Here is a 27,620-nt window from a genome sequence, read left to right as displayed (position 1 = left end):
TAATATATCTTAACTATGTTTCTCTTTAGCATATAAACACTAGCTAAAACCATTATCAAAGGCATATTTTAATCTATAAACAAGTTCATCTACAGTGTCTACTGTGTTGTAATTATCATGAAGATGCACTAATAAAAATTGCCTCTTTTATAAGTGAAAATAAACTGAATGACCTGCCTGACTTAATATTACAACTGCATTTATTGGGTGGGGATGTGGCTCAGTTGGCAGAGTACTGGCTAGCACGTACTGAAGCTCCAGGTTTGAGCCCCAATACTCTATAAACTGTGCATAGTGGTGCATGCCTATAATCTCAGCATTCCAAGGACTCAGATAGTAGAGTCAGAAGGACCAGAAATTCAAGGTCATTCTCTGCTTTACAGCAAGTTCAAGGCTAGCCTGAGGTATGTGAGACCCTGTCTCAAAGTAACTTATTATATAATAAATAAGTAAAATATTTATTGAGATGTTTGCGATGGTGGTGGCTAATCTAAAAACAGTCATATAAACATTGCTGTATTTCCTCTGATTGTCTTTGAGTCCTTTCAGAGAGATTCATTTGTATCCACATAGCCCTACATTTGGTCCATCATCAATCTCCTGAAATCTATCAAATATTTAGATTCATCCGAGTCTTTTTTTTTTTTAATTTATTTTGCAATACAATTCAGTTCTACATATCAGCCACGGATTCCCTTGTTCTCCCCCCCTCCCGTCCCCCTCACCTTCCCCCCAACCCCCCCCCCCCCTTCCCATCTCCTCCAGGGCAAAGCCTTCCCCACAGACTGAGGTCAACCTGGTAGACTCAGTCCAGGTAGGTCTAGTCCCCTCCGAGCCAAACAATCCTGCATAGGCCCCAGGTTTCAAACAGCCAACTCATGCAATGAGCACAAGATCTGGTCCCACTGCCTGGATGCCTCCCAAACAGATCAAGCCAATCAACTTTCTCACCCATTCGGAGGGCCTGATCCAGTGGGGACCCCTCAGCCATTGGTTCATAGTTCATGTGTTTCCATTCATTTGGCTATTTGTCCCTGTGCTTTATCCAACCTTGGTCTCAACAATTCTCGCTCATATAAACCCTCCTCATTCTCGCTAATTGGACTCCCAGAGATCCACCCGGGGCCTAGTCATGGATCTCTGCATCCAGATCCCTCAGTAGTTGGATGAGGTTTCTAGCACAACAATTAGGGTGTTTGGCCATCCCATCACCAGAGTAGGTCAGTTCGGGCTGTCTCTCGACCATTGCCAGCAGTCTGTTGTGGGGGTATCTTTGTGGATTTCTGTGGGCCTCTCTAGCACTTTGCTTCTTCCTATTCTCATGTGGTCTTCATTTACCATGGTCTCCTATTCCTTGTTCTCCCTCTCTGTTGTTGATCCAGCTGGGATCTCCTGCTCCCCCAAGCTCTCTTTCCCTCAACCCTCGCCTTTCATTACCCCCACTCATGACCAGGCTGTTCATGTAGATCTCATTCCATTTCTCTGTCATTGGGCGATCCCTGTGTCTTTCTTGGGGTCCTGTTTTCCAGGTAGCCTCCCTGGTGATGTGAGTAGCAGACAAGTCATCCTTGTTTCATGTCTAGTATCCTGCTATGAGTGAGTACATACCATGTTTGTCTTTCTGAGTCTGGGTTACCTCACTCAGGATGATTTTTTCTAGATCCATCCATTTGTCTGCAAACCTCATGATGCCATTGTTTTTCTCTGCTGAGTAGTATTCCATTGTGTATATGTACCACATTTTGTTTATCCATTCTTCAGTTGAAGGGCATCTAGGTTGTTTCCATGTTCTGGCTATTACAAACACAACTTCTGGAGGCATCACGATCCCTGACTTCAAGCTCTACTATAGAGCTACAGTAATAAAAACAGCTTGGTACTGGCATAAAAACCGACATGTGGACCAATGGAATCTAATTGAAGACCCTGACATTAATCCGCACACCTATGAATATATAATTTTTGACAAAGAAACCAAAAGTGCACAATGGAAAAAAGAAAGCATCTTCAACAAATGGTGCTGGCAAAACTGGATATCAACATGTAGAAGGCTGCAAATAGATCCATATCTATCACCGTGCACAAAACTTAAGTCCAAGTGGATCAAGGACCTCAACATAAATCCAGCTACTCTGAACCTGCTAGAAGAGAAAGTAGGAAGTAGTCTTGAACGCATTGGCATAGGAGACTACTTCCTAAATAGAACACCAGTAGCACAGACTCTGAGAGAAACAATCAATCAATGGGACCTCTTGAAACTGAGAAGCTTTTGTAGAGCAAAGGATACGGTCAACAAGGCAAAGCGACAGCCTACAGAATGGGAAAAGATCTTCACCAACCCCACATCTGACAGAGGACTGATATCCAGAATATATAAGGAATTCAAGAAATTAGACATCAAAATGCCCAACAGTCCAATTAAGAAATGGGCTATAGAACTAAACAGAGAATTCTCAACAGAGGAAACTCAAATGACCGAAAGACATTTAAGGAATTGCTCAACATCCCTAATCATCAGGGAAATGCAAATCAAAACAACTCTGAGATACCACCTTACGCCTGTCAGAATGGCTAAGATCAAAAACACTGAAGACACCTTATGCTGGAGAGGATGTGGAGCTAGGGGAACTCTCCTCCACTGCTGGTGGGAATGTAAGCTTGTACAACCACTTTGGAAATCAATATGGCGCTTTCTTAGAAAATTGGGAATCAATCTCCCCCAAGATCCAGCTATACCACTCTTGGGCATATACCCAAGAAATGCTCAACCACACCATAAGAGCACTTGTTCAGCTATGTTCATCCGAGTCTTAAGCTCTTGAAAAAATATAATTAACCCAAAAGTGGGGAAAATACATCCATCTATGGGTACTAACTAAAATTTGAGGCCCCTTTCATGAAAATATACTTCATTTACTTAGATTATATTATCTGGCTCAGGCATTATGAGTGCTTGTTGCAGAACTATGTAGACCTGAATAATACCCCAGAATCCACATAAAAAGGCAGGTGTGGTCTTTCATGGCATGTGGCCCCAGAATTATTGGGGATGATTACTGGAAGGTCACTGGGCTTGATGATTGTTGGCTTTGCTCTGTTTATGCACTATGTATGTATTTACTCACACACACACACACACACACACACACACACACACACACACACACAGAATTAGAAAAGCATTTTCTATAGACTGTATTATTTAATGCCTCGTGAGTATATTTCTATTTAACATATACAAACTATCCACAGCTGTAGGTAGAGTTTTCCTTCCTGGCCCACAGTCAGGACAAATCTCTATCACCTGCCAGTCCCACAGCCCCTCAGACCCGACCAAGTAAACACAGAGACTTATATTGGTTTCAAACTGTATGGCCGTGGCAGGCTTCTTGCTAACTGTTCTTACAGCTTAAATTAATCCATTTCCATAAATCTATACCTTGCCACATGGCTCGTGGCTTACCGGCATCTTCACATGCTGTTTCTTATCGTGGCGGCTGGCAGTGTCTCTCTGACTCAGTCTTCCACTTCCCAGCTTTATTCTCCTCCTTGTCCCGCCTACACTTCCTGCCTAGCCAATGGCCAATCAGTGTTTTATTTATTGACTAATTAGCAACACATTTGCCATACAGAACATTCCACAGCACACAGCTATTAACAAAAGCATAAATATGATGTCCATAAAATTCTTCAATTTTTGTGCTAGACTGACTCTGCAGGTAAATACCTGCACTATCATGTTTGGGACTTTATTAAATGCTTTGTTGATTCTCTTGTAAATTATAATCATACTAGAAATATTGCCATAGTTTGTCACCTATTTCCAAAGCTTTTAAATTTTTATTTCTGTGGTGGATCTTAGGTATCTAATACCAACTCTCTAATTGGCTTTGATAGTACAATGTAAGGATAATTAATTATTGCTATTCTCAAACTCTGACCCACATAGGGCCCACTGAGTGTCCACATGCTGTTTTCACTTCAGTCCTCTCGTTCTGCACTCTTTTTCTATCAGTACTGCGTTTGGAGCATTGCATGCTGTGTGAGTCTTGGTAGACTCTAAATGTTTCTTAGTGTGAATTATCTTTAACTTGGAATGTCTAAATGATCAACACATGTGGGAACAGCTGATAGGAACATAAAATATGGCCAGAAACTACAATACACTACTGCAAGAGTTTCTGAATAAATTATTTGACCATTCTGTTTCAAAAGCAATTTGAAGTATAGTCTATGTCATATTATTTAGAATCTCAGGATTGTGGTATTCAATACATTCTTAGCTTTTCTTTAAGCAATAATATACTTAACATTAATAATTTGGATGGCATTTCCAGAAACTGTCAAGAGACATATTGAATCATTACCCAGAAGTTATAATAGTACTTTAAGAAAATTTAGATGAAGACATTAAAAGGTTTTTAAATCACACAGCTTTAAAATCTCAATAATTTGCAGTCATATGCTAATCATAAACCCAGTTTTCATTGTGTGGGCATTAAAATCTTCCTTTTCCTGTGTCTGTGGGTGAGCTTTGGTATCCATGGATGCTACATTTTTAATGAGCCAAAATTTAAGAAAAGAAAAAAAAGGGACAAGATAGCAACTGCTCTAGAGCAATGCTACAAATATGCCTTGGGCCAGAGAAAAATATTATAGATGAGATGGCAGGTGAGGATACCAGGCAATGAGACACTAAATGTGAGAGAATGCTATCAATAGCAATCTTTTTGCTGTGTGTGTGTGTGTGTGTGTGTGTGTGTGTGTGTGTGTGTGTGTGTGTGTGTAATCATCTACCCTGGGTAGATTTGGTCTAATACAATATCTCCCATTTTTTTTTTGTGTGTGTGTGTGTGTGTGTGTGCAACCATCTACCCTGGTAGATTTGTTCTAAGACAATGTCTCCCATTGTCATAAAGCTTCTCAAGCAGGCAAGCTGGCTAATTAATGAGCTTCAGAGTTCTACTCTGTGTACTGCTCCAGCTCTGCATTTATAAATATGTACCATCAAGCCTGGTTTTATTTTATTTTATTTTATTATTTTATTTTATTTTACTTTATTTGGACAGAGTCTCATTATGTAGCCCTGGTCGGCTAGGAACTCACACTCTGAGATCCACCTGCCTCTATCTCCTTATGGTTGAGATTAAAAGTGTGTGCCACTGTGACTTATGCAGGAACTTGTGGGTTTTTTTTTTCTGTTTGTTTGTTTGGTTTTGGCGTATAACCTGGATTTTGGTAATTGAACTCAGGTCCTTCCTCATTCTTGCAAGATTATTTACTTCCCTTGCCTTCAAGGACATTCTTGGCCAAGAATACATGTATTTGCTTATGTCAATGTCAAACATACTAGGTAAGCTGATAACACACAGGAAAGTGCCATTCTGAATAGATTAATATAAAAATTCATTAACATGCATATTTATGCTTCAATCAAATTAAAGGAAATCATCAGAGGTTTCAAAAAAATCAAAGCAGGTTAGCAAAATGAGTTGACTAAGAGGTTTTCATTGCTAAGTTCAAGTTCTTGTTGGTTAGAATTTGAAAGGCCATGGGAAACAGGAGGCAATTGCTTGAGTTTTAATAGAGGTAATGTAAAGGTGAGGACTGGCCATAGAGAGAGAGGGAGGATTTTTATGGCTACAACTTCAATGAACAGACAGACTAGAAAAGCCATTTTTTACACCAGTACATAAAGACAATAGGGAAACTATTATAGGGGAAACCCTATCATACATCCTGATAAATTTAGTCTTCTAAGAATATACTGTGAATTTCATGACCTTTCAGAGATAGGGAGTTCCAAACTGTACTACTTATAAACTACAAGAAGACTCAAACTGGAAATGAATACTAAGCAACAATCTCAGAGGCAGCTGTGGATCAGTTACATAATCCTAGTATTCAGGAGGCAGAAGCAGGAGGCTTTCTGTTTGTCTGATGACAGGTTGTGCTACATAGATAATGAATTCAAGTCCAGAGCAGCCTTCACAGTCAGATCTTATATAAAAAGAAAAAATAAAAGGTGATCCCAGTCTGCCTGACAATATCTTGAAATTAGTTGAAAGATGCAATGCTAGCTTCCCATAAGGGTAAAGCATTCAACTCAGTCTTAATATTGTGTAAAACATGATCTCATATATGTAGTATATGTATATGTATATATATATATGTGTGTGTGTATATTTATGATAATATATATATACAATTATATTCCACAGCATCCAGATAGCATATCATTCATTATAAAATGATGGTATATGAATATGTTAAATAATATGATAATAAATAGTATTGTGAAAAATAATCTATATACCAAAGATTTAAAATTGACTAAATATACACAGAAATCAACAATTTGGTGACTAAAATGAAAATCTCCACAGATAGTTAGATAACAAGTTTATTCAAAAATGTAATAAACTAAGTAAAGGAAGCAAAGGAACTCTCCGGAATGTACATAGTAAAAGAGATGAAATGGAATTTCCTGAAAGAACTGGAACCCTTGTATCCACTGCAACTTCTTGTGGGAACTTTGAACATCTCAACGTGAGCAAATAGCCCATCTTTCAAGTACATTTTTCAGTATAAGAAACTGACAGTATTAAATTAGTTCTTGAAGTGAGGATTAACCTGGGGACAGAGCTACTTACTGTCATTATTAATTATCATTCTAATTTTAGTACCTGGGAGTCTAGATGGAGATAAGAGGTGAGGAAATAAAGTATATAAGAAAGAAAAGCCCATTTCTTAGGATTTGGAGTCATTATTCAAGCTAGTGGACTGCAAAGCCTCCTCCTTGATATCTTTGAAGATGTGTTCATGAGTATGCAATTTGCAAATAGCTATGTTAGTCTATCTTAACATAATGCTGCTGTTTTTAAAACCCAAAATGGAACAAATATGTGTGCCCCTATTTATCTTAACGGCAGCGATGCTGAAATAGCAAACCCCGTGCTGGTGTGACAATTTCTTTATCTTAAAAGAAGAAAATGAACCCATGAAAAAGAAAGCATTATTCTCTATCTCACTAGCATAAATTATAAATTTCCAAGAATTCAATTCTCAGAGTGTTTGGGGATAAAAGAGGATATAAGTCATTTGTTATGAAGTTGTTGAAAACACATTCTGCTTTGGCAGTCATTCACTCAGATATACACTGGTATGTAGCAGTCCTCTACTTTAATGGTTTTTAATTTTTTAACACAGTAAGCAACTCCCAAAGACACTGAACAGAAAGCAATACTTTTCCTTAGGGCACTTACAATTTCCACATCAAAATTTAAAATTAAGTATTATCTGATGACATTCTAGTGAAAAGGAAAGTCACTCTATTGAACTCTTTCAATAGTCTAAGATTGAGCTACAACCGTATTATGTTTTTTGTATTGGACATAAGAAAATAGCTTCTTCCCTTTTTTCCCCTTATCCCTTTTCTCTTTCCTTCCCTTCCACTCCTTTCCACTCTCTTTCATTCCATCTTTGTTTTTCAAGACAGGGTTTCTCTGTAGCTTTGTAGCTTGTCCTGGAACTCTCTTTGTAGACCAGGCTGGCCTCGAACTCACAGAGATCCACCTGTCTCTGCCTCCCAAGTGCTGGGATTAAAGACATGTGCCACCACTGTCCAGCTCATTCCATCTTTTTTGAGATGGGGAAATGTTACTGTGTTTGCCTGGGATAGCTCAGGGCTCCTGGTATACATGCCTCAGCTTCCTAAATTCTTGAGAATATGAACATGCATGTACCATCATGACTGGCTAAACTTTTTGTCTTTAATCAGCCATTCTATTTCATGAATTCAGATAAATGAATCAATGACATGACACTGAAACTTGTAAATTGATTGTTTTAGCAGCCAAGACCAACATAGGGATATTAGCTACCTTATTTCATCTTTCACCCTCTTATGAATGTGATAGGCTGCAGAGGACTTTCTCCTACCCATCCAAACTGAATTCTGATGCCTAGAAGTCTCCTTTTTCATGATCATGGTCATTTTTGCGGGGGGGAGGGGAGCTTGCATGATACAGACTAAGGAACAAGGAACACGTTATAGGCCAGGTAGCATGGTACGCCAAATAGGAAGGAGATATGTTTTATTTAGGAAGAGAGATTTCAAATTGGTTGTTGCTGAAAAAGTAAATTCTGGCCTTTAAACCATAGTGTACCATTAACTGATAGTAAAAATACATGATAAATGCATGTTTCGTAGGATAGAACATTTTGTAAGTTCATTTGGAGTTGGTTTGGTACTCCTACTGTATTTCAAAAGCACTTTGAAAGAAGACATGTGGTGAGTAACTTCATATTCCATAATACATAAACCTATTGTAATTCATCATTTTTACTTTCTCTGAGTTGGGACATCCAGCTTCTCCTGGCCTATTTAGTCTCTAATTACCATTTACATTCACTGATCTGTTTCTCAGCCCTCATACCTGTAATGAATTAAACCATTGGTTTCCTGACTCCAGAAATGTGGACAATACATTATGCCAATTTTTATAATAAACTCCATATATATGTATTTTCATGTTAGGATATATAATATATAAGTATATATTCTCACAATAACAAACAATCATATATAAACACTCTTAACCCATCAATAAGCATTACCTTCTACTTACTTGCTGGTTCTGCTTCTCTATGAAACCCACACTCATACAGCAGAGTATCAGTCTGGAAACTCAGGTGTGATTTCTATGTGACAATCTTGAAGAAGCCTTTCTTCTCTGAATAACTTTTGGCTTGCTTTTAAGTAACTTTAATGGATTGGCTAGGATCCATTCATGTTATGGAGGGAAGTCTGTTTTACTTAAAATATAGGATAAAAAATGTCTATTATGTCTGCACAACATCTTCTGAGAAACTTTTAGTGTTTGACTGAGAAACTGAACTTCATAGGCCAGCCAAGCTTACAGAAAATTTACCATCACACAATCCAATTAAAATGATCTGGAACATCTCAGTCAGTCCTTCATGGGAGTTTTCTCTTTCGTGTTTCTAATCTCACTTCTGCTGGTTCTTCAGTGAATCTCTTGCTATATGAATCTTCTCTTTGGCAGGTATTAAACATCTAAGTTTTTAAGCTCAAATACTGTACATTCTTACGTGAAATGGGATTTTAAAAATAGCCTCCTGTTTTTATATCATTATTAAATATATCTCTGTGTTACTTTTTTCTGGAGAGATATAAACAGCAATTTATTCACCCTAGATGGGCCACTAATGACAGAGCACAAGATGATTGTGCCCACCTTAATGAACCAATGAGTTTACTTATAGGAGCACAGGTGGGTAGTAGTTTCAGCAGTGTGGACAGCTCTAAACAGGTGCAACACTGAATAGTCCTGCTGCATCATGGATGGTCTCACAGATACTGTGTTGTGAATTCTCATCTTCAGTTAACTTTCATCTCCTATATATTCTAGCACTACTTGGCATCAGCTTGAGTGGGTGGAGAAGCAATGGCCGAAAGCTCAGGTGAGGGTCTCCTCCCCTCAGCCAGCATGTGTTAACAGTCTTGTTACCACTCCCACAAACCTGGCTACAGTTAGTATTGTTGTGTTTATTTCATTGCCATGACTCCAAAGTCAAGGCTATTTCTACTTCAGTCATTTGGACAACAATAAGATAATAATTTCAGCCTGAAGAAAAAAAAGTCTATAATACTTTTTCATAATTTTCTCACATTTCTTTTCTGCTTAGGAATAAAAATATAATTTTGTTCATAAATTATTTATTATTTATTTTTACTTATTTGAAAGAGTTGTTTCTTTTATAATTTTGACCATGAATACCCCATTAAACTGTAAAATTTATTCAAATTCTTAAGTAAAATGCTCTATCTTAAATATGGTCCATACCTATGGTTAAATATGTGGTATATCCTTCTACTTCTTTTCATTTATTTGAAAATTTAATTAAAGGCATAAGAAGAGATAAATGTTAGTTTTGATTTTGTTCAACCTTTAAATTCTTCTAATCTTCTGGGTATTTTTCACTTGATTGTATTTAAACCCTAGTTAAAAATCTAGACTTTGTAATCTGTTGAGTAATGATATTGAGATACTCATATAGCTATTTGTAGATGCCAGTTTGTTCCAGTTTCTTGTCATCATAGTTTGTCTGAATCTTCTGTCTTACTTCAGCTTAGAAGAGTCATAGGAGAGTTATTCCAGCTTCTCTTGTGTATTACCAGGGACCACCCAGTCTCCTAGGATTAAGTAGGTCTACACCGTATCAGATTTTCCTTGTATGAAATACTCCTAGTATGTGTTCATTGCAGAAACCACACTCGTATGTAGCTGCTAATGGTATGAGGATCTCATTCTGGACTCCCTCTGCTCCTGGGTGTTGTGATCTCTTTTTGAAGAATTTAGATGAGACATATGGAGAGCAGTGGAGAAGACAGACAGAATTTATTGCAGAGTGGAGTATATCTCAAGAGCAGAGAGTAGACGATAGCCAAAGGGATCATTGTATTCATCCACATTTTCGGCAAGATTTATGCTATTTTAAAGTCTCTAGATCAAACAGCTTGCCTGGGGGACTTGGTCCTGTCTAGGTGGTTGACAGGCCTGTTTTTCTTTATCAGCAAGCTTCCAGCTAAAAAGTAATCTTGTAAGGTTTAGGGTTCCTCAAACTAGGTTTAAATAGTTTTCTCTTAATAACTTCTGACAGCTCAGGCTGTCTTTTCTCTTCCCAAGGTAAAGACATAGGGCCCGTTTTGACCAGCAATTAGTGTCCAAAAGTTTTAAGCTTTAATTTTATAAGTTGCTTATTTATTAGGGAGGGGCTCAGTCAAAGGCCCACTAACCCTTCTAGTGTTTTATGATCTATCTAATACCAATCATTTACATGTTTTAGTTATCTTGCGTTTTTGTACATATAGAATCACTTATTTCTTTGATTTGGCAATAATTTTATTGACTTATTCATATTACATTTATTATTTTTCAATGCATTGTGCCATATGCACGGGAAGCATTTCATCATGATTCATCAATCTGACAGCAATCTGTACCACTAAAATTTTATAATCTGTGAACTGACCAATATAAACTACTTTACTGCAAATTCACACATATTGGTCTTTATGTATCCTGATTACTACATGTATTTTCCAAGAACATACCATCAGTAAATGAATTGTAATTGTCAATCACAGCAAAAATTCCCCCAACCATAATTTAAAAAATGAGGCAAGAAGGGGAGAAGAATGGGGAAGAGAGGAAAAGGAGGAATAAAGGAGGGTGGGAAAGAGAGGGATTGAGAGAAGAAGAGTGAGAGAGTGAGAAATTGAGGCATGTAGCAATTTTAAAGAGCCATCCAGCTTGTTAAAATGGGATCATACCATCACTATTAATTTTCCAGACTTGTAGCTTTTATTGTTGTTGCCCTCATTAAATAGCATATAATTGACTGTTCCTTTGGTATTTGGCATTGTTCTAGGTGTTTTAGTATTTAACTAAGGAATTAATGAACGGTAGAAGCAAATCTGTGCATGAGGTTTTTATCTCTCTAAGAAATAGCCAAAATATACCCAGGGCAGCTTTTGGAATTCAGATAGCCCAATACAATATAAAATACTGTTAGTCCCATCACCTCTGGGTAATTATTTCAGCCCTCCAATGGGGCATTCTGCAATATCGGGTTGATCATTTTTTGAATAATTAATTCAACAAATGCTTAGTGACTACCTATTTTGTGATAAACTATCAGATGGAAAGGCAAATTATCCCATATCCATATCTCTGATATTTATCTCTTTGCAATCACTCCTAAAATTATGCCTGGTTTGTGTTAAGTGCTCAGTAGATGCTTGTTGATATCAATGGGTGATTCAGATGAATAAAAATTTTATGCCTTAAGAGGAGATGTGGGATACATTTATTATATGTAGTTTTATTCTCAAATATTATGGTCTCCACTCATGTGGTTGCTGTGCATCCATCCAATAAGACAAATTAGGTTACTGTGGATTGTCCATGTGGCAAGTTGGGAAGGAAAGGGTTCATTTGGTTCACTCATCCCTAACACAATCCTAGAGGGAAGGCAGGAACTCAAGCAGGAGCTTGGAGGCAGGAACTGAAGCAGAGACCACAAATGAATGCTACTTACTGGCTTACTTCCCATGACTTGCTCAGTCTGCTCTCTTATACGTACAACCCAAAATTACTAGATCAAGCATGGCATCTGTCCCAGTGGGCTGAGCCTTTCATATCAACCATTAATCAAGAAAATGTCCCCACAGGCATCCCTGTAGGCCTAATAGCTGCATATTCTCAATTGAGGTTCCCTTGTCCCAGATGACTCTAGTTTGTTGTGAATGAAAGTGGCCTTGTGTAGCCCTGTGTCATCAAAAGTGGAAAGAAGGGAAAGAGCAAAAGGAAGAAGGAAGGAAGAAAGGAAGAAAGGAAGGAAGGAAGGAAGGAGACATAGAGCACACTTACAAGCTTGTCAGCCTTGGTGCCTCATTACTGAGAAATAAAAAGAAAGCTGACCTTGAGAAGACCTTCAGATGGTCCAGATCTCAAGATTTCCAGTGGTGATGGTCATTGTTGATTTCAGCTGGTGAAGATAGACTAGATACATGAGACATTCTAGCTAAAGTCCTCTGCCTCTTCTTCCCACATGTCATCACTCCTTCCATCTTAGAAGTGATTTTTTTCTCCAGAGGCTGGACAAAACTATCCCATTCTTCATGAAGCCCACCCTCCTTACTTCCTGGACAAGCATTCCTCACTCTATTCTCACTACCACTGTGGCTACAATAAGCATTTATTATATTAAAAGGATTTTGACTAAGAAATTGCTTAAATTACACATTTTTGCTTAAATATAAAATTCTTCCAAACACAAACTTCAGAACAGCTTTTCTATTTTCTTTGAACCATTTGCCATGTCTGACTAACTGTGAGCTCTTGTAACCTATTAAGTAGTAACACACTTGTCCTATTTTTTTCTAACTTTGTAGCTCGTAGTTATGATCTCTAGGTTTTCCCTGATAAAGTGGGACCAAAATACCTCTTCAACTAGCCTTATAGAGTTATAATACCAGTTATGAACCTCAACTCATATATAACTTTAAGTTAAAAATCCCTTCTCTTAAAAATTACTTTCATCCATAAAAGACAAGGTAAGGACACAACTTGAATGACCAGTGCCTCCATAGCTCACGCCTTATGCCAAGTTCTAATCGTTTTCAACAAATTTGATTGTTAAAAGCAGAAGGTTTTATTGGTCTTAATCATAAATTCATATAATTCAATGTACTAAATTCAGTTTTTGTAATATATATTACATATATATAATTATAATATATATCACATCTTGCCTTTCCAAGATAGAACAGGATCCTATAAAAATTTTAAAATTAGGCCGGGCGGTGGTGGCGCACGCCTTTAATCCCAGCACTCGGGAGGCAGAGCCAGGTGGATCTCTGTGAGTTCGAGGCCAGCCTGGTCTCCAAAGCGAGTTCCAGGAAAAGGCGCAAAGCTACACAGAGAAACCCTGTCTCGAAAAACCAAAAAAAAAAAAATAAATAAAAAATTTTAAAATTAATTTCTTTCAATTTATCCATCTTTGTAAAGTGCATTATGACAAGTAATTACCTGTATACAATGTGTGATAGTCAGATTGTGACACTGGACATCTCTATGTCCTTCATAATGAATCAGTTTTATGTGCTGAACATTTCATGTTCTGTCTAACTCTTTAGAAACAGACTACAGAGTGTTTTGTCTCACAGTAGCAATTCAGGAGTTCTTCTATTCTTGTACTGATATTTTCCCATCCCACATCCTTTCTATATTCTGATGTCTCTAGTGAGTCAATATGCCCCCCATTCTTCTACAGGGTTGACTCACTGGTTCCTACTAGTGAGAACACAGTCTTTTTTGGATCTATCTTGTCTTACTTAACAATGAAACAGTCTCAGGTTCCATCTATATTGCTGAAAAATGATAAGATCTCATTCTTTCTATGGCTAAATAGTATTCCACTGTGTAAATTCATCCCATTTTCTTTATCCTCACCACATCTTTGAGAAAATTTCTGTTATCATCTTCATTTTTTAGACCCCTCCTCCTCTCCCTCCCTCCCTCCCTCCCTCCCTCCGTCCCTCTCTCTCTCTCTCTCTCTCTCTCTCTCTCTCTCTCTCTCTCTCTCTCTCTCTCTCTCTCACACACACACACACACACACACACACACACACACACATACACACACACACACATACACACCCCACAAAGTTCAAGTTTCCAGTCTAAGCTTGTGGTGAGCTAGACAAAAACCAGGTACTGGAATAAGACACTGTGGCAATGAACAGTCTTTTTAAATGTTTAATGGGATAGAGGTCAAGTGGTTGTTTCCCTGAAGTCATGGAAAATTGTCCACTCTTTATCTTATCATCACCTGGGTAGGAATCCTGAGAGATCATCCCATTCTGCTCCAGAATTCAGGGAATGTGGAAAGAGCTTGAAAAATTCTATATCCAGAGGACAAGCTTATTCCATGAGGGAATAGATAAGGTTCATAACAACAGTAATGGATAAATAACACAGTGTTCAAAGGTTTCCAGGCTACATCTGCCTGTGCCTAAATGATGTATCAGTCCTTCTCTCCTTGAAGAATTTACAGTGAAGGTATGGGTGACACCAGGAGGCCAGGGGTCTCTTTGTGTTTGTTCTGTGTGAGTTGGTGACTTGAACAGATTTTTTAATTATCATTTGTTTGGTCAGAAAGATGAATAATCATAGAATACTAATGCTTGAGAGTGACCTCAGCCTCCAGCTGAAGGGCTCCATCATGAAGACTCTGTGCCTGGAGGGACCATGCATCTTTTCATGTCCATTTGGGTCTTTATTTTCACATAATACCATGTGGTAGACATTGTCTCTGGGCTTCACTGTTTCAAATACTGTGCAGCATGCAGATTAAACACAACGATTCTTGATTCTTTCCTTTTCTTGCCCTGTTGAAAATGACCAGGTGATACACTTAGTATATCTGATGACTTTATTCAAAAATAAACACTGAAAGCTAATGGGGATGGGGAGTGCAAATCTTAGTGTTTAGGTGGAATGAATACAGTGGGTTTTTGGGGAAATGAATGCAGGAAGGTTGGGTTCAGCATGACTGATGTTTTTTCTTACCTCAGACAAAATTCCTACATTTTACATTTACCTGATGAGATAATGCACATTTGAGGATAAAAATGTCCTATATCAGATGTGAAAGACACAGTGTCTTTTAGAAACCTCAAGCTACACAGGTTTGCCTATCAAATGAGTGACTTATGTCATCTAATTGGCCCCCACAAAGAACTCTTTCTCTTATTTCCCTTTCTCTTGCTTGAGAACATGTGTCCTAGACACATGTGTCTTAAACTTTTCTTTGCCTTAGCAATGTTTGAGACTGAGTTTTCTGCTTGGCTGGTGCATGATCCTCTGTTTCTTATCAACTTGGCAGCTGGGCCCCAGTTGCCTTCCTCTTAAAGCAAAAACTAGAGCTGTTTGCTCTGCCCTCCTCCCTCTTCTCCTGGAAACCAATCTGCCAAAGCTGATCAGGAATCTCAAGCAGTGACATCAGGGGCTTACATGTGTAATCACAGATAAAGCAAAGCCATAGGAAGGAAAGGGATTTTCTGCAGAGCAAGCAACAACAACAACAAAATTTTTAAAGTTGATGGAAAGTCTCCGCAGTGCCAAAGCTAGATGAGGTGGTTGTCAGAAGGGGATTGCAGAAGACATTGCCTGTATCTACAACATCATCTATCCATAAAATGGCAAGTACAGCTCAACAATGAAAGTTTACAGTGTTTACCTGGTCTGAGTGAATAGACAGTGATTCTCAGAGAGGTGGAAAACCTCCTCAGAAAACATTTCCCTTTCAATTCACAGGGTAGTGAAGAATATATAGTCCTATTTATACATGATGTTCATTAGAAATAAACTTATTTGCAGATTCATGCAGCTGTTTGCACCAACATCCATTGCCATGTGCATGATACAGAAGCAGTTTTCTGGGTCTTCATTACCAGTGATATTTGGACAGTGATCTGCGACCATATTCCATGGTCCATAAGGTTAAATCGACTTGCCCACAGTCATATGATGAGATGTCAGAACTGGCAAGAATTTCTGTGTTTCATGATTTCAGCCTTTTGAGATGGGGGGGGGGGTGTAAAGACCCAAAGTAAGGGTTTAACTGTTTCAAATGGAGATTGCCATCTATTCAGTGATTGGTGTGGACCACATGGCATCTATTGCTGCTTGACAAAGTTCCAGCATTTCAACTTTGTGGGTCACAATTCTCCAGCGCCCTTTTACTTTCATTTTTAATGATTCACACTAAGTGTTACAAGAGTTCCCTTATGCCTTTTTTCATTGGGAAATTTTGTGTGGGCTTTGAAGGATGAAAACACATAAAATAGCAGTCTCTGTAAACAAAATAATTATTTGGAAAAAATCCCCACCACTGTGGAACCATATAATGTGAAGACTCTGTACACAGGAATCTGCATTGTGCCCTCCTGATTACACCAAGAACAGGAAATTTAGAGATTTACTTGGACATACCTGACCCCAAGAATGAAAAGCGTAGAATCCAGATCCAGAGCCTGAAGCCATTAAGGGCAAGAGTTTAGTTAATAAGTATAGAGGAATCAGGACAATACGGTATAATGGAAAAAGTGTAAGACACCAGGACTTTCCCTTTTGGGAGGATATGAGGGGAATATGCCTGTACAATAAGACTAAGACACAAAGGAATGCAATTAGGAAACAGCTCAGTGCTTACTATGCTACATGGCACAAATATTGCATCACGCCCCTTGAGGAATCAAAATTGCTCTTAAATTGTAGTGGATGTCTGGTCCCCAGAGGAAGTCCTTTTCCTAAGGTCAGGAAAGTCCCTGCTTGTTAAAGGGAGTCACACTCCTTATAGCTAGCAGGAGGAACTTGTGGCCCTTCCTGTGGTCTTTCCATTGATGTAAGTGGGTGCCTTGTGGAGCTACTGAACCTTAGAGAACAATAGGCATTTAGATACTTGCTGAACTTACCGCTTTTGTCTCAGGAAAAATGCTGTGATTAAGTTGATGGCCACTTTCATCCCTGAATCATTGAGCCTGCTTACCATCTTGTTTGTGGCTAAACTATTGTAAAATTATATAGAATAAAAGCTGTAGCCATTTTTTTTCAATAAATGTAAAGCCAATCCCAATTCACTCTTAGATCCTGTCAATCTCCTCCTTCCCCTCGCTGACTTCACACCTCCTCTTTGAGACCTGAATCCCACTGGAGCTGGACTCCAGCAAGTGACACATATGTATGTAAGTTTTCTATTACACATTTTTTTTGCATGAGTACTATTTACATGTTTGTGTATGCATGCACACATGCATGTGGGGGTGAATGGAAGTGTGTAGGCATGAATGTGAAGACCAGATGTCAATGCTGGATGTCTTCCTAAATCTCTACCAACCACAGTTTTTAAGACAGGATCTCTCACTGAACCTGAGCTCGTGAATTAGTCTAGGTGTGCATGCCAGCAATCTTCAGCGATCCACCTCTCTCCATTCCCTTCGTACTTGCATTACAGACTTATGCTGCTGTGCTCAGCGTTTTTATGTGGAGGACTGGGATCTAAACTCAGATCCAAATGCTTGGGTAAGAATCACTTTACTCATTGAGCCATTGTCTATCTCAGCCTTATTCTACACCTCTTTAAATGCAGGTTATGGAGATTGTTTTTCCAGTAACCTCTTTAAACTTCTTGATATCCCATAATTCCTAGAACTTATCTTTGGGGATGTTTTGGTGATTTTTGATCCTTTCAGATATAGTTGGAAATGTCATAAATTCCTTTAAGTTGGTGACAAAACTCTAGATACTGACATAACACTGTCCAGCGCACGTCACATGTACATGTGGTAGAGACATGCAGTGTTCACTGATCCAATTGCAAATTGCCGTAAATAGGTATATGCTAAAAAGTTGATTTTCTCAGTGGGATCTCTATATCACATGAAATATGTAGTCTGATTGGCCAGAGAGTGGTACTTGCAAAATAATCCATGGCATTGGGAGCCAGGGTTGGAATCAACATGGTCTTTTATATTTCCAAAGTGTCTCACAATCATGCATTATTTAGATTCAGGTAGAGATTGGAAGCTATATTCCATGCTGAGCACTGTTGGGAAGCATACATAGCAATCATAATATATACCAGATTTAAGGGAGGTCTTGCTTCCCAGCTCTCTATAGGTGTCTGATTCTATCATAGTCTCTATCCATTTCAGACCTGGACCATGATTCATTTACTAATTTCTAAATACCAACTAAACTGTACACTTATCATCATTCTGGATGGAAAGAATTGCATGGTAGACCTTAGGTCTTCAAGCATATAAGACAAGTGCTTTCCTAAATGGGCCATTTCCCAAGTATATACTTAGTTTTTGTTTTGTTTTGTCTTTTTTTTTTTGTCTCCATGTGGATCAGGTTGACCTTGAACTAACAAAGATCTGTCTCCCTCTATTTCACAAGTATTGGAACTACACCCATGCATTAACATGTCTGACCCAAAACTTTGTTTTTGAATCATTGATGCAAAGATGGAAATGTGAAAGATGGTGTTAAGTGTGGCTGACAGAGCTGAGGGAAGCCAGCATATTTTCTTTAGAGAATATAGTAGAGGAATGTTCAGGAAATGGTATTTAAGGTAGGACATTTTTGATGAGGAGAAATTACCTACATATAAAAATTTGGAGAAGAAAAATTCCAGAAAGGGCTATAAAGTGATAACGAAATGGGGATGACACAAGGGAAGCAGGATGTTGGCCAAGTGTGGCTGATATAGAAAATGAGAAGATGATAGGCAGAGGAAGGATTTTTGGCAGCTCTCTTTCTAATGGTTATACAATGATCCATCTTACACTGTCTGGAGGAAAGCCGAGTTTGTTTCCTGCTAAAGAAACTAATGCCTCAAGTCTTTGCATTTGTAGTTTCTATCAACACTAAATAAATATGGAGATGCATACAAGGCCGTGAACGTGTGTCTTAGGTCAAACCAATCAGAGCTTCTTAAAATTCAGAGATGGAAATGGAAGGTCACACACTTTAGTTATACTTCCAGAAGTGACCACTAAGGTTCACACTGAGGAAATCAAGATCAGGCAATCATTTCATATGCTTGGAGATAGCAGCAGATATGGCCTATGTGTCATGATCTACATATTACAAACTCCTCAGCTATCACTCTGTGTTCCCTATTTTCTATGTATAAATCTTCAGCATTCCTAGTAAGTCTGAATCTCTATAACTTTTCAAGAACTTTTGTCTGCTGCCTGGATCATCCAGAATTTGCTCCTTTTCTAGCCACTAAAATCCAATCAATGAGAAAGAGGAGGGATTCTGTGGGCAGGGGATGTCAAGATCATGATGGGAAAATGTGCAGAGATGACCAGCCACACTAGCAGAAACCCATGAACTGTGGACTAATAGCTGTGGAGCCCCCATAGGACTAGACTAGGCCCTCTGGATATGGGAGACAGTTGTTTAGCTTGAACTGTTCGGGGAGCTCCCAGGCAGGGTGATCAGCATCTGTCCTTGGTGCATAGGCAGGCTTTTTGGAGCCCAGTACCTAGGGTGTGACTTGAATAGCCTTGGTGCAGGGGGGAGGTGCTTGGACCTGCCTCAGCTGAGTGTGCCAGGCTCTGCTGAATCCCCATGGGAGACCTTGATTTGGAAAATGTGGGGATGGGAGGTGGGTTGGGGGGAAGGCTGGGGGAGGTGGGAAGAGGGAAGAGGGTGGAATCTGTGGTTGGTATGTAAAGTGAATAGAAAATTTCTTAATAAAAATAAAAGGAAAAAAAACATTTTCAAAGGGATGTTATGGGAGCAGTTCCCTAAAACAGAATCAGTTTCCTGACTGGGATAGCATTATAAGGAACAGTCATTAGCTAGTCTTAGGGAATATGACCTTCCCTCAACCCAGAGAGTGGCGGTGAAGAAACAAATCTAATTGTTACCTACGCTCATCAGAAATGGAGAGTGAATCAAAAGCAGACCAGTAGGGAGCCAAGGGGACATCACTGTTGAGAAAGGGTTGAGTTCAAGACTATAGACACAAAAGACTGGTCACAAACATCTTAGGAAATCAAAAGAAAAAAGTTGCTAAGACAAATGTAATGAATACTTCGAAGGAGTTAAATATAGCCTGATTTTTTAATGCTCTGTGATAACAAGCACATTAAAATGAAAGGTTCATGAGGTCTTTCATGAGAGTTCTAGGGTACTGAGTTATGTAGAAAGTCCACGACTTTGAAGATCTGAGATACCCTTAAAAAAGTGGGGAAAAAACTTAGAATTCACTAAATTATTCCCATTTTTTCCTTTTATGGCTTGACGTAGACACTTAGAGACTCTCTTTATCAAATGAAGGACACTTAGTTTCCTCTAAGTGTCTTATTTACATTTGCAGAATCCTAGGAATAACCCAATATGCACTGATCAGCACACAAAAACCAACTCTCTGCAGGTATCACCAGTTCATTACCCATCACCCCCTGATAATTCTCCATTATGAGGTCATTCTTCTCTACAATGTGGCTTCATAATTCAGCACAGAATCAACAAATTTTATAAAATTAAGAGGAATGGTCATTTGAGTCTTTATTTCCTACTGAAGTCTCAACTATACTAAAAAAATGTCTGTTTTCCTTTACTTAGTTTGCCTTTTGGTTAGAAGCCTCCACCAGGAACCTAAGTATATAGATAAATTTCATAAGTTAAAATTGAGTGAAAGTACACCTAAGAATAGGCTCAGGAACTTCTCAGTTCTACCATATTTGTGTGGCGCTGGAATGAGCAATTGTCAGTCATTGGCAGATCACTGACATTGGCTTCTGCATCCTGTGAAAAAGAATTCTAAAAGAGATACCAAAAAAGAAAAAGAAAAAAAAAGGTGGGGGAGGCTTGTTGCTGACGGCACTGCCAGGGGCAGTAGCTTCCTTTGGTCTTGACTGAGGTGGATATGCCTGACATCACCTACCACCAGATCATTATCTCATTTGGTCTGAATCCTCTTGGTGAGGAGGCTGGAACAGGTTTACAATGACATGCAATTTCAGGTCCCCAAATCAAATTGTAGTTGCAATCTGAGATGCTTCATCAAAATCAACCAGGAGAGGAAGCCAGGTATGACTGTTCATACTTGTCATCCCAGTACCCACCTGGGTGGGAGGGTGCCACAGAAGAAGGACTACTATGAATTCAAGATCGTCCTCATTTATATAGAGTTTCAGCTCAGCCTAGACTACAGAGTAAGACCTTGTCTCAATGAACAAACTGGCCTTGTAAGTCAATATTGAAACTCTCACATCCAGGATTTGCTGTCAAATTGATTATTGAATATTACTTTTGAGAGGTGTGTGTGTGTGTGTGTGTGTGTGTGTGTGTGTGTGTGTGTGTGTGTGTGTGTGTGTGTTATTATAGATACACCTTTTCAACTTGTTTCTTTTTATCTTTACTCAAAGATATTACTTCCTGGCTCTGCTGAAAGCCACTTGTCCAACAATGAATTGCACAATCTTTCTCTAATTCAGTGTGGTCTTGGGTGTGTTTCTTTATTTCTCTGGACTCAAATTCCATAAGATTCATGAATGCCAAGTCTCGGGCTAGATATCCCCCAAGAACACAGTGGTCTAGACACAGAAAGGAATTCCATTTAGCTTCAGTTTATATAGTTAAATCACATTACATTCAAAACTGCACCACAATCATCTTCTCTATGGATCTCAGAAAACTGGATCCACACCAAAACAGCTCCTTCTGCCTTTGGAGGATAATACATCCCAGGCTTGGCCTCAGTGTCTCATGTGTAAGACTGGTTACCCCAGAAATCCCAGTGTAGACCAGGATGGGTTCAGATGCAGAGATCCATCTGCCTCTGACACCTAAGTACTAGTAACTGAAGTTGTGCCCAACCACAGCAAGTTCCTTCTTCCATTTTTAAAATTGGAAGTAGGTCTTGTGCAAAACACTTTGGAGGCTAAAGTGATTTTACCTACAGCATGGGGTGTTTTTATGTAAAAGTCTTATTTAAGACTTTAGGACTCCTACTTACAATTTATTTTCCATCTTAAGGAAAGGAAACTACAGAAACAAGGCTCAAGAGTTGTTTGTTTTTTAGGAAAGGAGAGATGCAAAGATAAAGGAGATAAAAACATAAATGTAGAAATGCTTCCTTCAGGGCCAGCAAGTAAGTCTATTCCATGGGAAAAGGCACTTTCTGCCAAGCTTGACTTCCTAATTTCAATCTCAAGGATGTACATGATTGAAGGAAAGAAAGGACTCCTAATGCTTTCCCCTGACCATATGGACTCTGTGGTGGTGCACACTTTTGGACATGTACACACGCACACACACACACACACACACACACACACACACACACACACACACACACACACACACTTAAAAAAAAGAAAAGAAATTCTTGCTTGCTATTATCATGAGTAAATTTCTGACTTTCTAATTACCTGATCGGCATATTTGGGATAATCAGAACATCTGCCCCTTAAACTTCCATCATCACCTTCACAGTAACAGCAGATTTTTTGGTGTAGTTCTCTGATGGGTAAAGAGAGCAATAATTTCACTATATTTCATTATCAACCATGAGTATGCTATCCTTTCCTGATAAAACTGACCAAAAGGCATGCTATGAAAAACAGGACACGGGAAGTGCTTGGCCCTAAACCACAAACTTCAGGAAGATGCCACAAAGTAGGGTTTCAGAATGAGAGGCTCTGGCTTTCAGATGATGATTTTTTTTCAGAAGAGAATTCTTGGGTCTTGCCTTTTCCCAGCCTCAGCAGTACAGTTCTGTATGGTTGCAGTTAAATACAGCACCAGCTCCCCATGATAGGATCAGAAGCAGTTTTGAAAGTCAAATTGCCAGGAGAGAACTTCCTGTGCAGGGTGACAGCCTTTATCCGCCCTCCTGCCTCCTCTTGAAGGCTTTCAAATACTGCAGCAATTCCTTAAAGTCTTTCTATTCATCGCCGGCACGTCTATCTCTTGTCTCATTATAATTTCACTTATTTCTATAAAAGAAACTTGACAGCTACAGAACATTTGAGGGAAGAGTGGAAAGAGGGTGGTATGTGGGGGAGGAAAGAAGCAGGCAGAGATGGGGGGAGAAGCAATCTGCACACGGCTGTAAGTCCTCAGAGAACCCCTTTGGGTGACACCTTCAGAAAGGGCTACATGACAGCCATATGGCAGCATGGTCCCTTGGCATTATTTATGGCTGCCTACAAGTTTCTGAGAAAATGGGATGAAATCACCACCGCTCATGTAGCAAAGGGCTTGCTTCACCACCACCCCCTTACATAACTGTGTACTTAGCTTCCTACAGCTATCATGAACAGAGAAATGCTGGCACCTGTAACTCATCTGTGCACATCACAAGTTATAACATGGGCTTGCAAGTTTTTACTAATTTGTGCATCCATTTCTTTCTTTCCTAATTCTAAAAAGAAAAATTTAAAGTGAAGCAAAGGAGGCTGTCTGCTGTAAGCCTGTGCTCCTATCAAATATGCATGCTAATCCCCAATGTGATGGTATCTGGAGATAGGCTCTCGGGAGCTGAAAATGTCATGAAAGTAGAGTCCTCTTGCATGGAATTACTCTGTAAGAGGCCAGACAGTGTGCTTTGCTATCTATGCTCACAGTGCAGAGGCAGCAAGGAGCATTCAACACCCTTCAACCCCAAAACAACTCTCACTAAGAACCTAAGCACCCCAACACCCTCATCTCAGACCTTCAGTCACAGAACTGTGATAAATAAACTCTTGTCATTTAAATTCACTTGGTCTATGATACCTTCATATAGTAACATGACCTGACTAAGAGAAAGAGCTATAACTATCTAAGCTTTTACATGACTAGAGCCCTCTAAATACAAATTCCTAACGTAGCAACATCCTTAAACCATCTTTTCCCCCTGGAAACAAGAAAAAAGAATAAGATCTTCACGTATTTGTGATCAAGTTTATATACATCTGAGCATGTATGTGTGGAGAGGACAACCTCTGTGTTACTCTTTAGGTGCAGTCCACTACTTTGAGACAAGGTTTTTTTTTTTTTTTTTTTTTTTTTTTTTTTTTTTTTTTTTTTTTTTTTTTTACTGACCTTGAACTCCAACTTCATCGAGTGGTTGGTAAACCCCTCTGTCTTCACCTTCCTAATACTGGGATGTTAAGCCACTGTGCTAGGCCAAGCTTGTTCACATTAGTTCTGGGAATCCAACTAAGCCTTCCTGCTTGTAAGGTAAGCACTTTACCAACTGAGTCATCTCCCTAGTCCCAAGTTTTTCAATTTTGAGAAAATATTTCATAGTTTCTACTAGTTTATTATCTTTATTATTTCTGTGATTTTGATTAGAACACAGAATATTTTTGTAGGCACACTATGCAGTAATAAAATATAATAATGCTTTGATCACACAGTTGCTATGATCAAAAATATGGAACAAAATTTTAAAATAACTCTTACTGACTTATCAAATATTTGATGTGCACATTAGTAGTACAATCTAGATGATTTTACTTGTGTTATCATTGCTAGTGTATTTATTATATACCAAGATTCCCTCTGTCTAGGAAAGCAAGCAAGAAACTTATGTACTTGAAAGTGTGGATGATATTTACCTGTAACTACTTTCTCTCTGTAACTTTTACTAGATTCTTATAAATTTTCTGAAGATATACTCTTCATAACATATTTCCTTTTCTAACTTTTGTTTCCTTAGATCTGTTACTAATGTTTTCCTTGGATACAGTCTAGAGAAGCAAAGGGTGGGGTACAACTATTATAAACAAAATGTTGGCAGCAGCTTGGGAATGGCCAAGATGGTGGGACTGATTGGCCCTCCCATTTTCGATAACCCAATATGATGTGACCCTTTTATGCATTTTTAAATTGTTTTTCTCTCTAAAAGACGGCTATACAGGTTCAGTTTTATAACAGTTAAAGTCACCCCCATTGCTGTGAGTCCTATCTGTAGAACTTTTGTCTTCTCTTGTTCTTTTAAGAATCATAATTGGTGTGATTATCATCGCTATGAGGATAATTAACCATAGCTTCTTGACACTCTAAATTGAGAATGCAGAATTTCAAGTAGTAGGGAACTGAACTGCTAAACTCTTCCACTTGGAAACTGAAAAGGGCTCTGCCACCTGGATTCAAGTGACTTAGTCATGAAGCTTCTAGTTAACATGGTACAGGGAAGAAATAAAACAGCTCATATTGTCACACAGGGAACTGAAGGGAAATCTCCTTAAAGGTTAATTGCCTGTTAGAACCAATAAATAAAAAGAACTGAGAAACTGGTATACTGAGAATCAGATTTTTCTCTATTGATGTATCACACTCCTTTAGAAAATGACTACATTGTTTTAAAAATTGAGAGAAGAAGTCTATCATCACAAAGGCAAAGTGAATATTTGTATTCCTCACCCTCCACCCTCTCAAGATTAGAAAGCTCCAATATTTGAATGAAATGGGATTTTTATTTGGAGTATAGATAAATGGAGGAAGCTGTGAAATACCTAGAGATAGCATATTCATTTACATAATCAGGGGATTATATTTTACATTTATTCTGATAACCTACTATAGTCAACTGTATTTTAGCAGCATTTATTCAGCTTCTTAATATGAATTCAAGAACTCTCCAGGAACATTGCAAAGATAAACAATGAAGAAAATATAAAGAGGAAAATATAATTTATATGAACTCCTTCCTTCTAGAGATACTGAAATCGCACCATTGACAATATGTCTCTATAAACATATAAATGGATCCTGATATATGTGCTTATTAACTGATTTTTACATTCAACAATGAATATCGTCCAATAAATACTAACAAAGTCATTAAATAAGGATGCTATTCTATCATAATTATATGTGGTAATTGATTTAGCCTATGTTCTGCTGATCTACTCTTTGTGATTGGTCTTGTGAATAATATTTCAAAGAACAAGCAGATTTTCTATTGTCTAATTTAGGTTTGACCATGGATGTAAGTAGTTAAGTAAGAATTTAGATAATCAGATAATCTGTAATCCAACAAGAGAATAAAAGTGCAAAAAGAGAGAGAGAAAAAAAACAAAAACCTTTCTGTTGTTTCTTCTTACTAGTGACAGAGACATTTGTTGAATGCACGTGTTAATTTAGCAGCACTGTGAAGATGAAAAATACAAATTCTACGACAAGAACTGCAAACCTTTGGAACCTAGCTCAGGTATGGCAGGTGAATTTTGACCCATGTAAAAAGTATCTGATGAGTAGATGGTTTTTAATTTGGAAGGCCTCAGTTGACACTAAGGCCTTCTACTTGCTAAGCCCACTCATTCTCAGTATCATGAACAGGCATCTATCTACTAGTTATAAATCTTAGTACCGAAGCTCTTTTGGCATACCTTTGCTTGAAGCCTTTATCTTTAGAAACATTTCTGAACACATAAAAAGGCCAGATAAGCACCCTGCTAACCAAATAATAGGTAAACAAAGACAGTAGATGCAATGAATGAACATATTATTTTTGTTAATTAGTTTTGTTTTTTTTTTTTAATGAACTCCAACTTACTTGTTGTTAGAGGCTGCAAGTGGTAAAAGCAGAAACAGCCTTTGATATGACAAGGTAAAAACATAGCCAGTTCCACTGGTGAGGTCAAGTCAGCTCAAGAAGAGAGTGAAAAGAATGCCCACCCTCCCCTGTCCAAAAAAAAAAAAAAAAAAAAAAAAAGAAAAGCAAATGCCTAGAATATCCAGACTTTACATGGAAGTAAAGGAAAGAAAGTCAAACTACGGTGATGACGCCAGAAATCTGATAAACAGCTAAAGGCTTTCTTCTTCCTTTTATATGTTATAAAAGCTGAAGGAGAACTGTTGTTGCTTGTTTCTGCTCTATCGGGGGCCCACCACCCAGCTCCCAAATAAATCACACACAGAGGCTTATTATTAATTATAAATGCCTGGCCTTAGCTTGGCTTATTTCTAGCCAGCTTTCTTTAACTTAAATTTGCCCATCTACCTTTTGCTTCTGAGTTTTTCCTTTTCTATTCCTGTACACCTTTCTTTGTCTTATACTCTATGGCTTGGTGTATAGCTGGGTGGCTGCCCTGGGGTCCTGCTCATTCTTTGGCTACTTCTTTTCCTCCCAGATTTCTCCTTCTATTAATTCTCTCTGTCTGTCAGCCTTGCCTAGCCTTTCTCCTGCCTTGCCATTGGCTGTTCAGCTCTTTATTAGACCATCAGGTGCTTTAGACAGGCACAGTAACATGGCTTCACAGAGTTAAATGCAACATAAACAAAAGTTACACAACCTAAAATAATGTTTCCCATCCTAGGGGCATCCATGCACGTCTCTTTTAGGTTCCTCCTTGTTATCCAGCTTCTCTGGGGGATGTGGATTTTAGCCTGGTTATCTTTTGCTTTATTTCTAATATCCACTTATGAATGAGTATATACTGTGTTTATCTTTCTGGGTCTGGGTTACCTCACTCAGGATGGTTTTTTCTAGTTTCATCCATTTGCTTA

The 27,620-nt window shown here is 38.5% G+C and overlaps 1 long non-coding RNA gene across 5 annotated transcripts in view; it reads left to right on the top strand.

Moving 5' to 3' along the window:
• LOC128104020 (uncharacterized) overlaps positions 1-27,620 on the top strand; it is a 168,029-nt gene that overhangs the window by 68,875 nt on the left and 71,534 nt on the right. For 2 of the 5 annotated variants that reach the window (XR_008215840.1, XR_008215838.1), the window contains 3 exons: positions 17,241-17,338; positions 17,608-17,675; positions 26,219-26,322. This is a non-coding gene — a long non-coding RNA (uncharacterized LOC128104020). Of the gene's footprint in view, positions 1-4,591; positions 4,702-17,240; positions 17,339-17,607; positions 17,676-26,218; positions 26,323-27,620 lie in introns of those variants that run through there. The other 3 variants (XR_008215839.1, XR_008215837.1, XR_008215841.1) reach the window with 3 other exon arrangements.

The sequence above is a fragment of the Peromyscus californicus genome, unplaced genomic scaffold (assembly GCF_007827085.1).
Source record: "Peromyscus californicus insignis strain IS unplaced genomic scaffold, ASM782708v3 Scaffold_8__1_contigs__length_139910024, whole genome shotgun sequence".
Taxonomy (NCBI): Eukaryota; Metazoa; Chordata; class Mammalia; order Rodentia; family Cricetidae; genus Peromyscus; species Peromyscus californicus.
This window is presented reverse-complemented; position numbering and strand designations above follow the sequence as displayed.